General features: G+C 35.6%; 1 protein-coding gene and 1 pseudogene across 1 annotated transcript in view; one reads left to right on the forward strand and one right to left on the reverse strand.

Moving 5' to 3' along the window:
* Positions 1-19,103, forward strand: part of SH3GL2 (SH3 domain containing GRB2 like 2, endophilin A1) — a 229,521-nt gene that overhangs the window by 44,943 nt on the left and 165,475 nt on the right. The gene's annotated exons all lie outside the window — the stretch shown is intronic.
* LOC141495075 (large ribosomal subunit protein eL31-like) overlaps positions 17,861-19,103 on the reverse strand; it is an 87,936-nt pseudogene continuing 86,693 nt past the window's right edge.

Consider the following 19,103-nt stretch of genomic DNA (forward strand, 5'->3'; position numbering starts at 1 on the left):
TTTTCTTTCCAGTTTTTATTATCATAAGACCACAAATAAAAGCAAAAAATATTGTTAAGAAACTTTTTTTATGTATGAGATTCTGTCTTTGAACTTGCCCAATGCTTTTCATGGGAAGCTTAACTGCCTAAATTTTCAACTATCCAATTGTGAAAAAAAGCTGTGGCCTATCTCCAAGTAGCATTTACTCTATCTTGCCCAGAATGGAAAAATTGTGTGTGCTTTCATAAAACATCTAGCTGATACTGCTGAAAATTAAAATGACAAAATATTTTGTTTCAGTAAACAACAACAATAGCTTTATTTTTTTGGCAAGAAAGCATACAGCTTCTACCCCCACCCCAGCAGTCTGTTCTCTGAAGGTTTGATTATTTAATAATTTTAGATCCTAGGAGCTTTTCATTCCTTTTATGTTTTCCAAATCTATATTTTTTTACCTGATAAATAAGCAACAAAGAATATTATTCTCTGAGTTCTAGAGCCCCTTTGTGAAAATTCAAAATGGAAATGGTTTGACTTGAGAAGATCCTCATTTTATTTATGTGGCTTTTGAAAGGAGAAAAAGAATCCATATTAAATGTGTAAACTTTAGTTAACACAGTAAAAGATGTTAACTTCAAAGTTTCTAATCATTGTTATAATGTTACTTGAATTTCTTATGTTAACCTTAGCAAAAAACACACTACTCTTTTCTATTCTTGGTGAAATGAATACTAGATTTCTGCCATTAGTAAATAGCACTGTAACATTGAATGAATGATAACAGAATTGAAGCCTGAATCGTAAAATCTTAAAGTTGACTAGGATTTTGGAGGTTATCTGTTTTAGTTCCAATCTTAAGTAGGAATTCCATTTTCAGTATCACTGAGAAATGCTTTTTCAGTGTCTGCTTGATAACCTCTGATGAGGGTGAATCCATGACTTCCAGAGGTAGATCTTTTCACTCATGGACAACTCAAACCATTAAGAAAATTTTCTTCTCTATTGGTGGTTTCTACTTCTTGCTTCAAGCTTTGTTTTTTTGGACCAAGGACAAATCTAATCCCATTTTCACCATGACAAATATATGCTTCACAATAGATAACATGCACTCCTGAAGTTTAGGATTATAGATCTAGAACTGGACAACTTATTTTATCTTCTCATTTTGGAGGCAGAATGGATATGATTTGGAGGCAGAGTCGATAAGAACTCATTTTATAGGTGGCACAGTGGATATAATGTTGAACTGACCTGGAATCAGGAAGACCGGAGTTTAAAACCAGCCTCAGACACTTACTAAACTACATAATCCTAAGCAAGACATAACCTCTATTTGCCTCAACTTCTTCAACTGTAAAAGGGAAGAATAATAGTATAACAACAACAACAACAACAACAACAACAATAGTTGTGCCCAAAATGAGAGAATATTTGTATAACAGTTAGCTAGGATGGTTAGTTAGGATATAAACAAATGCTCATTCCCTTCCTCATTCAAACCATCTATTTTCTTTCTACTTATTAGAAGTCTGAAGTTTTGGGTTCAAGACTTTAACTTTGTTACTGACAAGCTAGGTGCCCAGGGGCAAGGAACTTCCTTTTTGAATCTCACTTTCCAAGTTTATTCAAGAACAAGTTTGATACAGATGAATTGTAAGAACTGTTTCAGTTTATATAGATTAGATTCAGGAGCTTTTCTTTAGGGTAAACATCCCTGTTTCCTTCACCTGATCTTTCTCAGATATGTTGCCATTTTGACTGTATTATTTTGGAATATGCATTCTCCAAATCCATTAATGTCTTTCATCAAACTTATCCCAATACCTGATCTGGTCTAATCAGAACAGAACAGAATAGGATTGTTACCTCATTTATTCTGGACACATTGGTTGTCTGAATAAAGTCTTCCTAACTTATTTTGTGTTGAAATTTTGCTATTTTAACTCTCACATTTATGGAGAATGCTAACTTCTTTTGTATTACCTTTTTAGAGGAAGTTCTGGTGAAAGAACTTATCTTCATTTTCTATGTTAGCACCTGCTTTCTCAACAGTTTTTTCCCCTATAACTTAGGACTTCTTTTCCTCCTTGGATAGTGTTCATCTGGATGCAGTGAAGATTTCTTATAGGATCCCAGATTTAGAATTGGAGGGGGAACATGGAGGGTATAGTAAATTCAACTCCCTTATTTAACAAATGAGGATATTGAGACAGAGGTTAAAGAAGCAGATCTAGTAAGTGTTGGAGGTTAAGAGCTGAACTGGAATTTTCCTAATTCTATTCACTAATACTGAATTATCTCTTAATAAATCAGAAATATTCTGCTTCCCCATGCCCCTTGTAAATAGTGTCATGCTGCAAATGCATTAATTATCTTGGTCTCCAAAAAAAGCAACAAAATCTGGACTTTGGGAGCAGCAGGGATCTAATAACAGTATGTTAACCAAACTCTCCCTCTCAAATCTTTCCTCTACCCACCTTAGAGGAAATACAAAATCAGATAAAGCCCTTATGTCAGGAAATTGTCTTGGTTGTTTCATGTTGTGCTGCTTTAATCTGACTGAGTGGAAAGTGGAAATCTGTGTCAGACCCTTCCAATTCTGGATAGAATTGGAACACAATGAAAACATTATTATTTGTGTGAGGAAAATTATTTTCTGTGAAGAGTGCCCTAACCTTCTGTAGAACTGTGACACATGCCTAGTGATTTCTATCACCCTTTTTTACCCAAACTTTTCTGCCTTTTCATTTTTCTTCTGAAAAGTATCTAGTAGATAACCTCCAAGATCTTAGATCTTGAATCTCTGGCCTCCAACCCCACTTAAAGCTCTCCCTGCTTTGTCCTGGTGACATTTTAATTCAGGAGAATGACAATTCACAGAATTTTAGAGTTGGAAAGGACTCAATGGTCATGTAATCTAAATCAAAACCTAAAACAGAATTCCCATGACTATACTGTAACAAGGGGTCAGTCCTTCTTTGCTTAAAAATCTGGAAGAAAATGAAGAACTCACTGGCTCCTAAGCCAGTAGTACATTCCATTTTGGGATAACTAATCATTGAGGAACTTCCTGGCATCTAGACTAACTGGGAAAATGCTAGAGCTGGTGTTCATTTTTTTTTTTCTTGAACTCCAGGTCATTTAGACATCCTTTTGGCTGTCTTACTGTAAAATCAGTCTACTGATTGAGAACAGTGTGGGTAAATAGAAATCAGAGGACCAAACCCATCTCTGTCACTTAATACTTTTATATGACTATGACCAAATGATTTCTCCTCTTTGAACCTCTTGTTTCCCCATATTTAAAAAAGAGGATGTTAAATTAGATAATCTCTAAGGTTCTTTTTAGCCCTGAATCCTATGAGGACAGCATATTTATTATACTTATTTTGTTCATCCATAAAGCATCTCTTTTTGACTAAAAAAAGGATGATAATATTTAAAAGCTTAGTCATTCAATGCAATTCAGACAAAGGAGCATGATGATTTCATGATGTGCCATATACACTATGCATCAGTGACCCATTTTTCCTAAAAGATGAAAATGGCATCTCACTCCAGTAGGGAACACTCCTGCTACTTGCTTGTTATAGTTATTTTTTAAACCTTGGCCAGAGGTAGAGCCTGCTCAAGTAAATTTTTGTTTGCCCTATACCAAAATCAGGATCTGTTTGTTTTATGCTTGTATTTTGGAGACTGTTGAACTGCCAAAGAATATTGTATCTCTGCTGCTTAATATGAAATGATCTCAGGAAATGAGACACTGTCACTTCCTAACAGACAAAGGAATAATGCCTTTGTTTTGATGAAATAATGGAAGGCAGTACATTAATTTATTAGTAGTATAGTCAAAATTGCACTGAATTTGGAGTCAAAGACTCAAATATTGTCCTATCCAGGTTATTGTTTCATCTGGGCCTCAGTTTTCTCCTTTATAAAATAAAATTGAACTGCAAGATCCCTAAAGATTCCTTCTGTTTCTGAGTTCCATGAATTTTTAATTATTATTTTCATGGTTTATTGTGAAATAACCACAAAAATACTCAGTTTCTCCTTTTTGATGGTTGTGGTACAGTCTTCAGTCATTTTCCAACTCATTAGCTACTCTTGCAGAATATGGAAAGAAAAAATGACTTTTAGCTTATATTATTCCAGTCTGCTATTTGCTAGGATCTTTGGTATAAGAAATGGTGGTAGAAAGCAGGGGATAGAGAAGAGCTTAAAAGCATTCCATATTTGGGGATTGGATCTGTTTTCTTTACTTAACTTTTCCTATCCTCTATTAGGACAGATAACAAAAAGCTTTCATAAATATTATCATTAGTTTAAAAATCTTAGGCATCATTGAAGGGAATATTCTTTTTTAAATTTAATTATAATAGTTCTTTTTTATATAGTATTTTAAGGATTATAATGCACTTTCCTTCTTACTTGAGTAAAAGAAGTCAGGTTTATCCCCTTCTATGAAGGGAGCACATAATACATTAATCTGTTTAAAAGAGCTCTGTAATGTCTAAACCACATTTTACACAAAATATTATACTGAGCCATTAACTGAAACCTCAGTCCAGGAATAGCATGTCAAGTGGGATCCATGGTAGGTAATTAGAGGAAAAGAGGACACAGAATATGCTTCTTCTTTCCACCATACATTTTAGGCTTTCCATCATCAGACCCCAGATTAAGGTCATGTGTTTTATTAGTTGGCATTAGGGCCTCTTGAGTTTTAGGTATATAAAAATCAAGAGGAGATTTGCTTATTTTCTCCTATTTCATTTTAACCTTCATTTGATGGCAAATGCTTCTCCAGATGAAAGATTATGTGGCAAACTAGGTTCACCCAGGGAGGGAAAAGTAAGCCCATGGATAAGACTTTCATGTCCAAAGAAACTGATGAAAGGGAGGTTTTTCCCCCCAGTCTGGCTGAAACCAAGAGTGGGATGCTGCAGGCTTCTCTCCAAATTTGTATTCAGATTGATTGATGGTGTAGCGGTTCCAAAAATAGTTTCCCCACTTTCCTTTTTTTTTTCTTTTTTGTATACCTAAACTTCTACTTCTTTTATGTGTTAGAGATGTTTCTTTCTTTTTAGGGATTCCAGGATGGTAATTGGTGGGGAACAAAGTCTCATCTTCTACTTGTATTCCAGATTTATTTCTCTTAGGGTCTTTGAGTGAAGTGATTGGTTGAGGGAAATGAATGTTTCCTAACCAGTCAAGGTTAGATAAAAATGAAAATTAATAGAGTCTTATACATTATGAGAGAGAAAGAGAGAGAGAGAGAGAGAGAGAGAGAGAGAGAGAGAGAGAGAGAGAGAGAGAGATTTCAAAATCAAAAGCAAGGAATATAGATTATCCCTTATTGGTTCCAGAGTTTTCCTTCAAGAGAGAAAGGTGCTTATGAGTTGTTTCCTCCCTATATGAAATGCAAACTTAGATTCTATAGGGAAGATGGAGTAAACTTTCATTATACCAAGATCCTAATAAAGTAGAAAGATCTTGCCTTAGTAATATAGTTATACATAAATAAATGGGTTATGTGGATATGTAGTAAGCACAATTGATTCATTTATGTTCCCCAGAGTAAAGGACAGGTTTTGTGGCTGGAAAATTATGAGAAACAACAATATACTCAAAAGACTTAATAAGGAAGGTTCATAGAATTATAGAGATTAGAGATTATATAAAGCATCCTAGGAGTTAAAACTTTGTTGGTTTTCTCAGAGAACTCTTCAATTCCCTTAATTTGTAGGAGCAGATTATGAGTCACAGAAGTGCATAGAAAGGGAAATAAGGAAAAGGAAAGAAGAAAGTAGCAAGGAGAAATGGGGTGCTTTTTTGGATAGTTTAGAAGTCTGAAGTGAGCCATGGTGCCACCAAATACATATTTTTTACAAATTAGGGAATTCAGACTATTTTAAAGACAAACAGTTCAATCAGCAATGATTTATTAAATATTTCCTTTGCCAGATACTGTTCTAAATGTTTAAGATACAGAGATATAAATAAAAACCTTCCCCTTCAAGGAATTTGTATTATATCAGGAGAGGAAAAAAATACTCCTTTTTTTCCTGTATTTATTTATTGATTTACATTTAACATGTATAGTTTGATAAATAGACATAGTTCAGAGTTAGTAAATTGGTATTATAACATTTATTAAAATAATGCTATGGGTTAATAGAAACAGCAAAGAAACGAAGAATTAAAATGCAAGCTATGTAAAATCCCAATTAAAACCCGAATGTGTTTAATGTATTCATTCAGTAGCTAACTAAAAGCCCAAGAAAGACAACACTCTTAATATAATAAAGTACTACAAAATAATTGGCAAAAAATGTACATCTTTGAATATATATATATATACAAAATTAATGCAACATAATTTTTTTCAGGGAGTGGGGATGTTATCAAGAAAGACTTCCTACATAAGGAGGTAGTTGAACTGAAGGTATTATAGTAATCCTAGGTGAGAAGGGAACACATAAAATAATTTCAGGAAAGTAGACTCTATGGGATTCTTGGAGAATATTTCTATACCAATGTGTCTAGTAGAGATGGAAATAGTATCACATTTATAATTTTTACAAGATTCTTTTCACACTTTGCTTCCTTTGAAAATCAAACCAGTTAATGTTCTGAGGGAATTCCTCTAGATCTAGAGATGAAACCCAGAGAAGGTGATATAGAGATCTAGATCTAGAGATGAAACCCAGAGAAGGTGAAGTCAAATGATTTGTGCAAGGTCCTATTAATATCAAGTAACAGAGCTGGGATTTAAACTCTCTGGCTTTCAATCCAGATTCTTTTGTACTGAAACCTCCTATCTAAATGGCAGCTAGGTGGCAGAGTTTATAGAGCATTGGGCCTTGCCTTGGAATATCTGAGTGCAAATGTGATCTCGGATACTTACTAATTGTGTGACTGTAGGCAAGTCAATTAAACCTGTTTGCCTCAGTTTTCTAATCTGTAAAATGACCTGAAGAAGAAAATAGCAAATTACTCCAGTATTTTTGCCAAGAAAACCCCAAATGGGGTCACAAAGGGTAGAATATGATTGAAAACAACTGAACAATAACATTTTGTCTCAGGTCATTTGCTTTGCTGGTGTTAATTGTTCATTTATAACAGTTATATTGTCTTTTAGACCAACAGTCACTTCTTAGAAAGTAGTTTCTTCTATCGTTATACCGTACCCTAAACTCCAAGGCAATGCAGAAACAGAGGATGACGTTGACATTCAATTTGGGTCCAGGACAATTTCACTGTGCCCTTAGAGAACCGTCAGCAGGATAACTCCAAAAAATGTAGGTTTTTTTAAAAAATTGTGGTGAAAAGATGTCTAGACAAAGCTGGAATCTCTTGGTAATTATGTTACTGCAGGGTTCTAGGGTTTACTAGATTTTCTGTTGCATTTATTTTTATGAAAGTCTTTCAGATCAGGAGTACTTCTGAGTCTGAAGGAGAATCTTTGCTGTCAGAGGCATCTGAAGGTTTTCCAAATTTGCCTTTGTGAGGATATTCGGTATCTCAAATTTGGTAGAAGACCAAAGACATTGAAGACTTCTTTAGGAGGGAAAAGGAACAGGGAGATGGAGCAGGAGCTCTGCCCAAGCTCATGCTTTTCAAAATAACTATAAAATTTGTGCTTGAGGCTTCAGTGTGGAATTCTCTTTCATACATGTCACCGTAGGTGGCCATGGGGGCAGCTTGTTACACCAGCTCCTGACTCTATGAATCATGGCTACTCTATCTTCAGTCTACACTATATACTTGGTGAGAGGTAGGCTGTAATAAGACTTGCTCATCTTTATACCAGGTCTAAGAATAATCAGGTTTATCACTGGTAGTCAAAAAAAGAAAATTTTACCTGGGTAATCTTGGTCAGGTCATTTAGCCTATCTGTACCTTAGTTTCCACAACTGTAGAAATAAAAATATCTACATTAACTACCCTGTGGTATTATTGATAGGCAAACATTTCATAAATAGTAAATGATTTGTAACTGTCAGCTATCATCATCATCATTCTTATTATCATCCTATTAATTGCTTTAACTGTTTGCTGTCTTTTAAATGGCTAAGAAGTAGGTTTACATTCTGATGTAATATTTGGGTTATCTTGGCTGAGGCATCTAGGGCAGATGGCTGGGCATTCAGTATGATGTTATAAGCTTGGCAGGAAACCAGTATTAAAAAAAAAAAACTTTAAAAATCTCCCAAAGGAAAAAATCATCACCAAATTGAGTGGTTTCTTCACTTGCTTTTTAAAATTATAAATATCAAAGACTATCTGAAGGAATTAAAGCAAGTTTCATAGCCTAACTTGACCCAACATGAAGAAGGATCTGCCTCTGAGTGACCTCTAAATTCCAATCATTGGCTTAAACCAGTGTACTGTAACAACCTAACCACTGATACTGTCCTAGCTATCTGGGTCAGAGAGCTGCATTAAAATACAAATAACAAAACACATTGAAATTCTTCGTAACTGCAAAGAACCCTGGTCTACCAAGCATTTGCAGGTGTAATCTTAAAAAAAAAATAACATACACCAAAGAAATGCCAATATGCTTGGTAGTTTTTAATTCTACTGAGCTGGAAGAGCTTTCAGCATAATCCTAGCAGCAGATGGTGTGTCTGCTGCCATAGGACCCATCTAGCTAAAGTTGCAGAGGCTCACCACTAGTGGGTTGACTCTCAGGTGATAGATTTTCGGGCTTTGTCAAGAATTGAAATGGATGAAACAACATCGATTGAGGGAAGGGAGTAACTACATTAATTATATCATGAACATGGTATCAATAAATCACGTGAGGCTAAAAGTAGTTATGTGTTAGGTAACTCATGTAATATAAAATGACATACCAATCTAAGGCAGTATCTGTACTTAGCCAAGTGAGTTTACCACTTACCACTGACATTGTCCTTCTAGAATATCTATGTCATTTGGGTTGATTAACTGACTCCCCAAAGCAAGGAATGTCTTCCAGGTTGTCTGACTTGGTTGTCTGTTAATAAATTGCAAGTCCTTAAAGGAAAAACTAGAGTGGACTTCTTTTAACTTTTGAATAATTTTTATATTTCTTTGACTGGCATTCAAAATCTTCTAAAATTTAGTACCAATTAAAATCTTCTAGATAGTTCCATGTTACACCTATCCATATCCTCTGCATTCAAGTTCAAATGGAACACTCTTTACCCCAGAATTCACATTACCTTTTTTAACCTATGTCTTGCTATACACTATTCCTTAATCCTGGAAAACCTTCTCTCTCATCTGTTGAATTTCTCTTTAAAGTATAACTCAGATGCTACTTTTTCCAAGAAGTCACCTTCTCTGATCCATTCTTATTAATAGTAACTTTTCATCCAGGTGTGATAACATTTTTATTTTCTATCTCCATGTAAGCATGTTATTGTGTATTATTGATATTTGAAATGTATTTGAGAAATGGGATGTCACTTTCAGTGATCCCAAGTTGCTCCTTTGCACAATTCCCTGGGGGTATTACAGGGAAACTACATTACTCCCCTTCTGAAGTAATATGGCTTTGAAATCATGGGACATTCTCATATCTGAATAAGCAAAATTATTGGTGACTGAAAAGGCAATGAAGAGATGATAGTGTGAAGTGGGGTAAAACATTTAATCAGCAAATATGTGTGATCGGAGATAAATGTTGCCACTTGAGACCTGAGAGCTAGTGATAACAACTGAGTAGCCTGAGGGCTGTGTTGGGAATCATGGAAAGACCTTCTGCATATTAGATAGATCGTGGAAAATTTTGTGGGAGAATTTGACCAAGAATATCATAGGATGAGATTGTGACTGGGTTTATGGCCTACACTGTGGAGGTTATACTCAAATAATTCATCCACATATTATTAAGATTTATATATATAAATATACATAATTATACACATACACATATAATATATGTATATGGTGTATGTGTGTTCTTACTTGTAGATTATAAGCTCTTTGAGGGTAGTGACATATTTTATTTAAGCTTTGTAGATCCCTCATTATTTAACTATAGTCCCCTGCACATAGTTGTTTTTGTCCTTTTTTCTGTAAGAGAACCATGACATCAGGAATGTGATACCATGTAAGAGAATTGAATTTCAATGAGGGAGGGCTGTGCAAAGTCACCAGCCTCACTTTCTTCTCTGGAGATGGCCTTGGATACAGTAAGAGACTTTGACCTTTTTTTGAGCTAAGGTCTCGGTGTGATTGAAGCAATGCCTATTCAGTGATTAAGGCTACGTAAGAAAGAAAATGAGACAGAGAATGATCTTTTCAGTCTAGTACAAAACAAAATCAATCTGGGAAGGAAAGACCCTCAGGGTTTCTATCCAAAACCAAAAATAATTGCTATTTACATTCACTTGTAGCCAATCTTGCTTATATGGACAGGGAAAGAATTAAGCTAAAGAGCTAGGATAACCACACCAAAAAGTATATTTTATTTAAGTTTCTTCTTTCTCCCCTAAATGTGGATATTTACCAAGCAAATATAACTTAGACCTAGTTAATTTGTCTATAACATCATAATAATGATCTTATGATAAAAAAGGACCTTAATAATCTAGTCCAATTTCTTCATTTACAGATGAGGAAACTGAAGCCTATGGAGATTCAGTGTCAACTAGAGTCACAGTAGCAATAGTAAATAAGATCCAGGGCACATAAATCCAGGTCTGTAAGTCAAATTCAGCAATCTTTGCATTGTACAACAATGTTCTTGGCTTTCATTATCATCTCTTTGTAGAAGATGGATGTTGAAATCTACCTTTCAAGTCCACACCTGTCTCCTTAACTTCAGGCTCACATTTTCAATAGATTGATAAACTTCCATTTGGATGCCTCCCTTCCATTTAAACCCAACTTATTTAAAACACTTCATCTTCCTGTCACTGTCTCTTGAAAAGAAAAGAAACCTTTCAGCTCCAAACAGCAAGGCTGAACCAGCAAAGCAAGGAAGGAACACTGCTAACAACACTGCCTGAAAAATAAACCAACCACTTCATTTCCATATGTTTTCCTTGTTTCTTCTCTGTTCTGTTGGAGCTCCTGACTTGATTGGATATAACTACTCAGATCATGACTTGAACACCTATCTTCTGTACAGGATTCTTCCTTTCTGACTATGTTCATTGGATCCTGATCACTGTAGCAGGAACCCTATCCCTTCCTGGGTGGGATAGGAGAGAGTGGAGGAATTACATATAGCTAGTCTGCTTTGCAATATTGTTTGCATTCATAGGCCCCAAGACTCAGATTTTTGGATCTGGAAGGGACCTTAGAAATAATCTCTAAATTGACTTCTTTACTGGGATTTGATAGAATGCTGGACTTCACATTAGGAAGACCTGGATTCAAATGCTGCTTCTAACATTTAGTAGCTATTGGTTTAAGTCAATATCAAAAAGCCTTAAGACTCAGCCAAGACTGAGTTATATAGGGGGAAACTTTTGGAGGTCACATGCTTAAAAATTGCAAGTTAAATAACATTTATTTTGACTGTGTCTTCACATTTTGAATGAAATAGAGAATTGAAGTCATTATTTGGGAAAACTCGGGGTCAAAATATTTTGGACTTTAATTATTAAGTTGCTTCAGTGCTTTCAGGATTTGTGACTTCATAAATGAAAACCCTGTCTCCATTCTATGCCCTTTCTACTTATATGGTCTTCAAACATTGCTTTGGTCAGAAAAAATGGTTACTAAAGCCAATTTAGTCCATTGCTTATTAAGCCCCCCACTGTTAAGGCCAACCTGGTGATGAGCAAAGCTTTCCAAGTTTAAGTTGGTTGGTCTTTGAATAACAACTATGCAGTCTATTACTGTCTTTTCAATTTTGTAGGAATTGTGAGAAAACAGGGGCTAAAAATCAGCAGACATAAAAGGCTATTGTATATGTATATGTATATGTATATGTATATGTATATGTATATGTATATGTATATGTATATGTATATGTATATGTATATGTATATGTATATGTATATGTATATGTATATGTCACAGTGCTTGGTGGTGTGAATATAAAAACAACAGAACCCCTGCCCTCAAGGAATTTACTGTTTATTTTACTACTGAAAGTAAATTGAAAGTAATTTTATGAGGTTGACAATACTGATTGGGGATATCAAGAAGGCTTCATTTTAGGAGGTGGCACCTGAGTATTTTGAATGGGACTAAGGATTCTATGAACAAAGAGTGAGTATATTTTGGTAATCATTTATGTAACCATTTGTGCAAATGCACAAAATCAAGAGATGTAATATTGTATTTGGGGAGCTTCTTACAGGCTAGTTCACTGGAAGAGAAAGTGCATGAAGTGAATTAAAATTAAATAAAACCCAACAAATTGGTAAAAGGATGACATTAACACACTGTGTTCATACCAATTATTCTAATCATTCTCAAAAGTAATTTAGAAATAAGTTAAGAATGTTATTATAGTGTCCATATCATTTGACCTCATAGATCTTATAGCTAAACATATATCCCAAGGAAGTTATAATAAAAGATTTCAAATACACCAAAAAATTAATAGAAATAGTGCTTGTCATAGCAAAGATCCTGGAAACAAAGTAGATGCTCTTAATTGGGAAGTGACAAAACAAAAAAAAATTTGGTTCACAAATGTAACAGAATGTGACTTTGGTATAAGCACTGATGAATATGGAGAATTGAGATAAGTATAGGAGCACTTTCATGAGCTGAAGCAGAGTGAAGTAAGCAAATCTATTGATTAATATGCATTTAAGCACCTGCTATGTTCCAGTGACAGTCAGTTGGTGCAATGGATAGAGTGTCTAGCCTGAAATCAGGGAGAATATCTTCCCGAATTCAAATGTGACCTCAGTCACTTACTAGCTGTGGGATCCTGGGAAAATCATGTTAACTCTCTTTGCCTCAGTTCCTCATAGGAAGTTTGAAGAAGGCATGGACTTGGGGGAAATTTGAATTTCGTTTTTGACCTGTAGATTTAAAAAAATTGATGATGGTGGTGGGGAAAAGATTTAGGCATAGTTGAGGGTAACAGAGAATGAGGCTGTAGATAAGGAAAGCTAGAAAAGAAAGAAAGATGAAGAAATGCTCAATAGTGTAAGATCTGGGGTGACTAGGTGGCGCAGTGGATAAAGCACCAGCCCTGGAGTCAGGAGTACCTGGGTTCAAATCTGGTCTCAGACACTTAATAATTACCTAGCTGTTGGGCAAGCCACTTAAACCCCATTTGCCTTGCAAAAACCTAAAAACAACATGTAAGATCTTGGAGAAGAAAAGGAACGGAATCAAAAGAATAAATGGAAAGTTAATCCTTTTTTACAAAAAAATAACCTATCTTTCTGTCAGAGATGTAAGGTATGATTAAGAGAGGTTTTGAGGAGGGGCCGGCTAGGTGGCACAGTGGATAGAGCACCAGCCCTGAAGTCAGGAGTACCTGAGTTCAAATCCTGCCTCAGACACTTAATAATTACCTAGCTGTGTGGCCTTGGGCAAGCCACTTAACCCTATTGCCTTGCAAAAAAAAAAAAAAGAGAGAGAGAGAGAGAGAGATTTTGAGGACTGGAATGAGGAAAAGAATTGTGCCTGCTCCAGTTAATCTCTTTTACTGTAAAATAGAATATGAGCTTCTCTACTGAGAGACACTGGGGAGAAGAAAGGACCAGAGGTCTGAGGAGATTAGATTTGAAATGGCCAACAAGGGAAGGGTGTAAGAAAGACTGTTGTTGTTCAATTGTGTCTAACTTTGGAATTCCATTTGGGTTTTCTTGGCAAAGGTCCTGGAGTGGTTTGGCATTTCCTTCTCCAGTTCATTTTACAGATGAGGAAACCGAGGCAAACAGAACTAAGTAATTTGCTCATGGTCATATAGCCACTAAGCATTATAGGCCAGATTTGAACTCAGTAAGTTAAATCTTCCTGATTTCATGCCTGATATTTTATCCAATGTGATACCAAGATGCCAGGAAAAAAGTTCTGGAGAGCCTATTAGGAAAAATTAAAAGATTTTCTTGCTAAGTAACAATGAAAATGAGCTTAGCTTGTAATAAAAGCAGTCAACTCCGTTGGGCTTCAAGAGCATGAAAATAAAAGTGGAGAAGAAAAAACTTGATGTTGATATAGACTTTGAGCACCCAATGCCACTTTCATTCCCTCATATAAGGTATTGAAGGTGGGTTTTAGTGTAGGAAATTGTCTAGATATTTAAGGCAAAGCAACTGAAATACTTTTGGACTGAATTATCCAAATTTTTGCTTCAGTTTTCTATTTTACTTGGTCGTCGTCTTCCTTCCAACTTTTGATTTATATAATTCTCCAGTTACTCATAGTTATTATATCTTCTCTGAGGTTGAATTCAGATAACGTTAATCACATTTTTAAAAATTAAGTTGGGGGCAGCTAGGTGACATAGTGGATAAAGCACTGGCCCTGGAGTCAGGAGTACCTGGGTTCAAATCTGGTCTCAGACACTTAATAATTACCTAGCTGTGTGGCCTTGGGCAAGCCACTTAACCCCATTTGCCTTGCAGAAAAATTTGCAGAACTTGCAGAAAAAAAAAATTAAGTTGGACTCATTTTGAAAGTTGACCCTAAACTTTGGGGAAATTGGAAGGAGGGTTTCTTTATTATTGCCATTATTTGGAATTTTCTTCATTCAAACTTTCATAGGCTAATTCATTTTGTCTCCTTGGTCTTTTGATATTTGAATTTAAAAGTGCTAGAGAATATTTCTTATTCATGGATGATTTTGTTAGTCTGGTTGACTGCCAGAGTGAAATATTAAAAATAAGATGTATATCTATGCATCTGTTTCTTCCTGTTTTACCATGAACTAATAGAATTGAAAAATGCAAATAAACACTCTCTAGTGTCAAAATGCTAAGCCATATATAGTTGCCAGTTGTTACTAGAGGCTATGGAAAAGGGAGAGTAATCATATGATTGCAAGAATCATAAAAAATGATTGAAGGTTCAAGGATCTTAAGGAGGTAAACTTTTAAAACAATATTCATAATAGATGCACATAAAATTGAGAGGCTTATAGTGAATGAGTTGGAAAAACTCTTTTTTACTGTCCACAAACTGTCTTCTTTGCTCTACCTCAGGTATCTTTCTACTGAATTTACTCTGGTTTGCCACCCTATTTGCATCCCCTCCATCCCAAGTGAAAAAGCAGAATTGACTATTTTACTAATAAACCCACAAAAATACATAAATTGCCCACAAGAATGTTTATTGCTGATAGTATTTTGTGACATTTTATGCTATATCTGGCTTATTTAGTAGCTACAAGACATGGTAAGGATAATTTTAGTAAACTATTCAACTAATTTGAGTTTTGTTATGATTAAGGTGAGAAGGGATACCATCTAAAGCTGACTTTTACCCAAAGAGCAATGAGGATTCACTGAAGTTTTTTAAATGATAGGGAGTGCCTCAGTTTCCTCATTTGTAAAATGAACTGGAGAAGGAAATGGCACACCACTTCAGTATTGCTGCCAAGAAAACTCCAAAGGGTTCAGTAACAGTCAGACACATCTGAAACAACTCAACGATGATGATGATTAAAAACAACAAGAAGTCAGATGATCAGACTTATACATTGAAAGATTAATTTAGCAACTGAATGAAGAATAGATTGGAGAACAGAATGACTGGAAACAGATCAGTTAGAAAGCTGTTATAGTAGTTCAGATGTGCAATGATAGTAATAACTTGGAACAGAGTGAAGGCAATGTAAGTGAAGAGAAGGAGCTGGTAATAAATATCATGGAGATAAAACTGACAGAATTTGGCAAATAATTGGTGAGAGAGTCATGATTCAAAATGAATCTTGCCATCAAAAGAAATGAGATTGGGAGGAGAGACTGGTTGTGAGGGGGATGATTCACTTGAACATGTTGAATATGAAGTGGGCTTCTTGACTTTGGAATTATAGTTTGTCATTGGATCCCAGTATTAAGTGTTCCTCTCCAGGAAGTAGCTAGGTGGTCAAGTGAATGAGTCCTGACTTATAATCAGTAAAACCTGTAATTCAGATTCTCCTTCAGATACTTGATCACTGTGTGATACTAAGTAAATCATTTACCCTCCCAACTCATTTTCTCATTTTTAAAGAAAGGGCAGGGGGAAGGAAATAACTGCTAAGTGATTTACAAATATTTTCTCATTTTTTCCCCACAACACCCTATAAGGTAAATGTTGTTATTATCCCCATTTTATAATTGAGAAAACTGAGTCAAATAGAAGTTAAGTGACTTGCCCAGGATCACACAGCTAGTAAGTGTCTGAGGCTAGATTTAAACTTGAATGTCTAGACTCACCACTTTGCTTCCCTGCTTCCAACTAATCTGGAGGTAAATTACAGCATCTGTCTCACTAGTTTGTCGTGATGCTCTAATGAGACAGAATGCTTTGCAAATCTTAAACTGTTATATAAAGGCTAGCTAATATTATTATCATCTTGAAGTTATATGAAAAATTAAAAAGGTTCTTTGCATCTATACATATTTCCTCTTTTTGTCAACCCCAGCTTGATTTGGCCTGCAAGACTTAGTACCACTTGATACTACCCATACTTCCATTTCAGGCAGTTCATCTACATAAATATAAGCAATCTGTATCCTTCCCTCTTCTTTTGTACTTAATATTTTTGGTCTGGAATACTGTCATCTCGTACCCTCAAGAAATCATCCCCTGGTGGAGATAAAGGAGTCTAGGCTTTCTGTCAAAGCATCTGGGCTTGAGTTATGCCTCTGCTCCTATTTCTCTAATCTCCTTTTGACCTTGGGAGAGTCATTTTCTTTGAGCCTCAGGTTTCTCATCTGTAAAATGGGAGAGGAGTTGGAGTAGATGGATGATCTTAACATTCCTATCTAGCTCTATTGCATTATAATTCTATAGGTAAGGTTTATAATTATTATATAACTCTACATTTTTACAAAGTGTTTTCCTCACAATTGGTGAAATAAGAGTATTTAGACATATTTCACATTAATATTATCATGCAATAATATCTCATTAAATTGTGAAATGACATCATATTGTCAATGACCTATTTATAGTATTATTTCATAGAAATACCTGTCTTCTTCAAAGTTACCCATATATGTTAAGTAGAGGGGGTAGACAGTCTGCAGATTAGGAAAGTAATCACACAGTTAACAAATGAAAGCAGAGACTCCAACCAGCTGATATCCATATCTCAATTCTTAAATTTTGTTATAATATTTTGTGCTGCCTAATAAAGTTGATTTCTTTTTGGTGTTTTAGTTTTAAGGGATTATATTTCTTGGGTAAAGTTTTCTACCTTTCTTTTCAGCTATATTATTACAATCTTTTCCTCAAGAGTTTTTATTTCATTTCTTTTTATATCTTGCTTCATTTTTTTCTAAGTATTCCTGTATTTCTTGTGGGAAATTCACATTTCCCTTTGAGTTTACAATTGTGTGGGGTAAGATTTAAAATAATTTTAATGCTGGATCATGTTTTCTTTGGTTTACTCATCCCTCCAGTTTTATTTCCTGAATTGTGGTTTTGTTCCAGTACCAAGCTCCTCTCACTTTCCCTGCTGAACTTTTGGGTAGAATGCGTGATCATATAAAATCTCTCCCTGGGTTCTATGGGTTCCTAGGGTAATCTCTATCTTCTGGGATTTGCCTCCCAACTCCAGGATCTTTGAGAGTCAGGACATTGTATCTTTAGGACATTCTCTGGCATTTTAGGATAGGATGTTAGATCCCTCGTAGGTCCTGGATCTGAGCTGTCCCACACCAGGCATTGGTGCACTGTGTTGATTGCTATTCACTACAGTTTTCTGACCATTCTTGGGTTTTTTTTTTTTGACATTTTATAACTTTATTTAAAGGAAATTCAATTTAGTTTTCATCCACATTGACTGTAAGCTTTTGAAAGTGGTGACAGGCACATAAGTAACCAATGTATACAGCTTGTTTGGTGAATCTTCATCCTCGTTGCATTTCCTGGATAAACGCATTTCCTGGATAAATGCACTCGAATACGGTATGGAACAATCCTTATTCCTTTGGCCCAAGCAGCTTTGTTGAGTCTGGTGTCTATGCGTACATCTGGTGTTCCCATTTCTTTCATGGCAAATTTGCGAATTTCTTTTAGAGCCCGGGGAGCTCGTTTTTTGAAGCCTACTCCATGAATCTTCTTGTGAATGTTGATGGTATACTCTCTGGTGACCACCTCGTTCATGGCAGAACGTACCTTCTTCTCTCCACCTTTCTTTGCAGGAGCAATCCTGCCAGGCACCAGGACAGAAAAAAAGCCATCCTTAGGATTTTTCAAAGGAATTCTCTCTCTCTCTCTCTCTCTCTCTCTTGCTGTCTTTGCCCATTAACCTTGTTCTTGATCATCTCTGGAGCTAATGGGAATCTACCTTGCATTGACTTTGGTTTTGTTGGCATTTCCCTTGGTTGACTTTTTGGAATGGAAAAGTATTTTCTCATTGGATTTCTTGATCATATTTTTAATCTGATTTGAATTTCAGGAATTATCTGAAGTAGGTAAATATGAGAGTTGGACAGCCTTCTCCTGAACTTCTGGAGGCCATGTGGCAGGAAATCTCCCATGATCTTTTTTTTTTCTTTCTTTTAAATTTATTTTTTATTCTCATTTTGTACAAATTTTTTTACATTAATAAAATATTTTTGTTTATAAGTAAACAAAATATCCCCCCCCCCCCATGAATATAGATAGACTTACTTGGGCGAAAAAAGTAAAGGGGAGAGAAAAAAAAATTAAAAAAAATAATAGTAATAATTGTAGGTATGGCCAGGTGGCGCAATGGATGAAGCACCAGCCCTGGAGCCACGAGCACCCGAGTCCATATCCAGCCTTGTAAACCCAACAATCACCCAGCCATGTGACATGCAAGCCACCCGATCCCCACTGCCCTGCAAAAACCAAAAAGAAGAGAAAAAAAAAAGACCCAAAATAAAATAAAATAGTAATAATAGTTGGGGTGGCTGCGTGGCAAACAGAGCATTGGCCCTTGAGCCAGGAGCACCTGGGCCCAAATCCGGCCCCAGACACCCAAAGATCCCCCTGCTATGTGGCCCCAGGCAGGCCACCCAGCC

This window comes from Macrotis lagotis, chromosome 8 (assembly GCF_037893015.1).
Source record: "Macrotis lagotis isolate mMagLag1 chromosome 8, bilby.v1.9.chrom.fasta, whole genome shotgun sequence".
Taxonomy (NCBI): domain Eukaryota; kingdom Metazoa; phylum Chordata; class Mammalia; order Peramelemorphia; family Peramelidae; genus Macrotis; species Macrotis lagotis.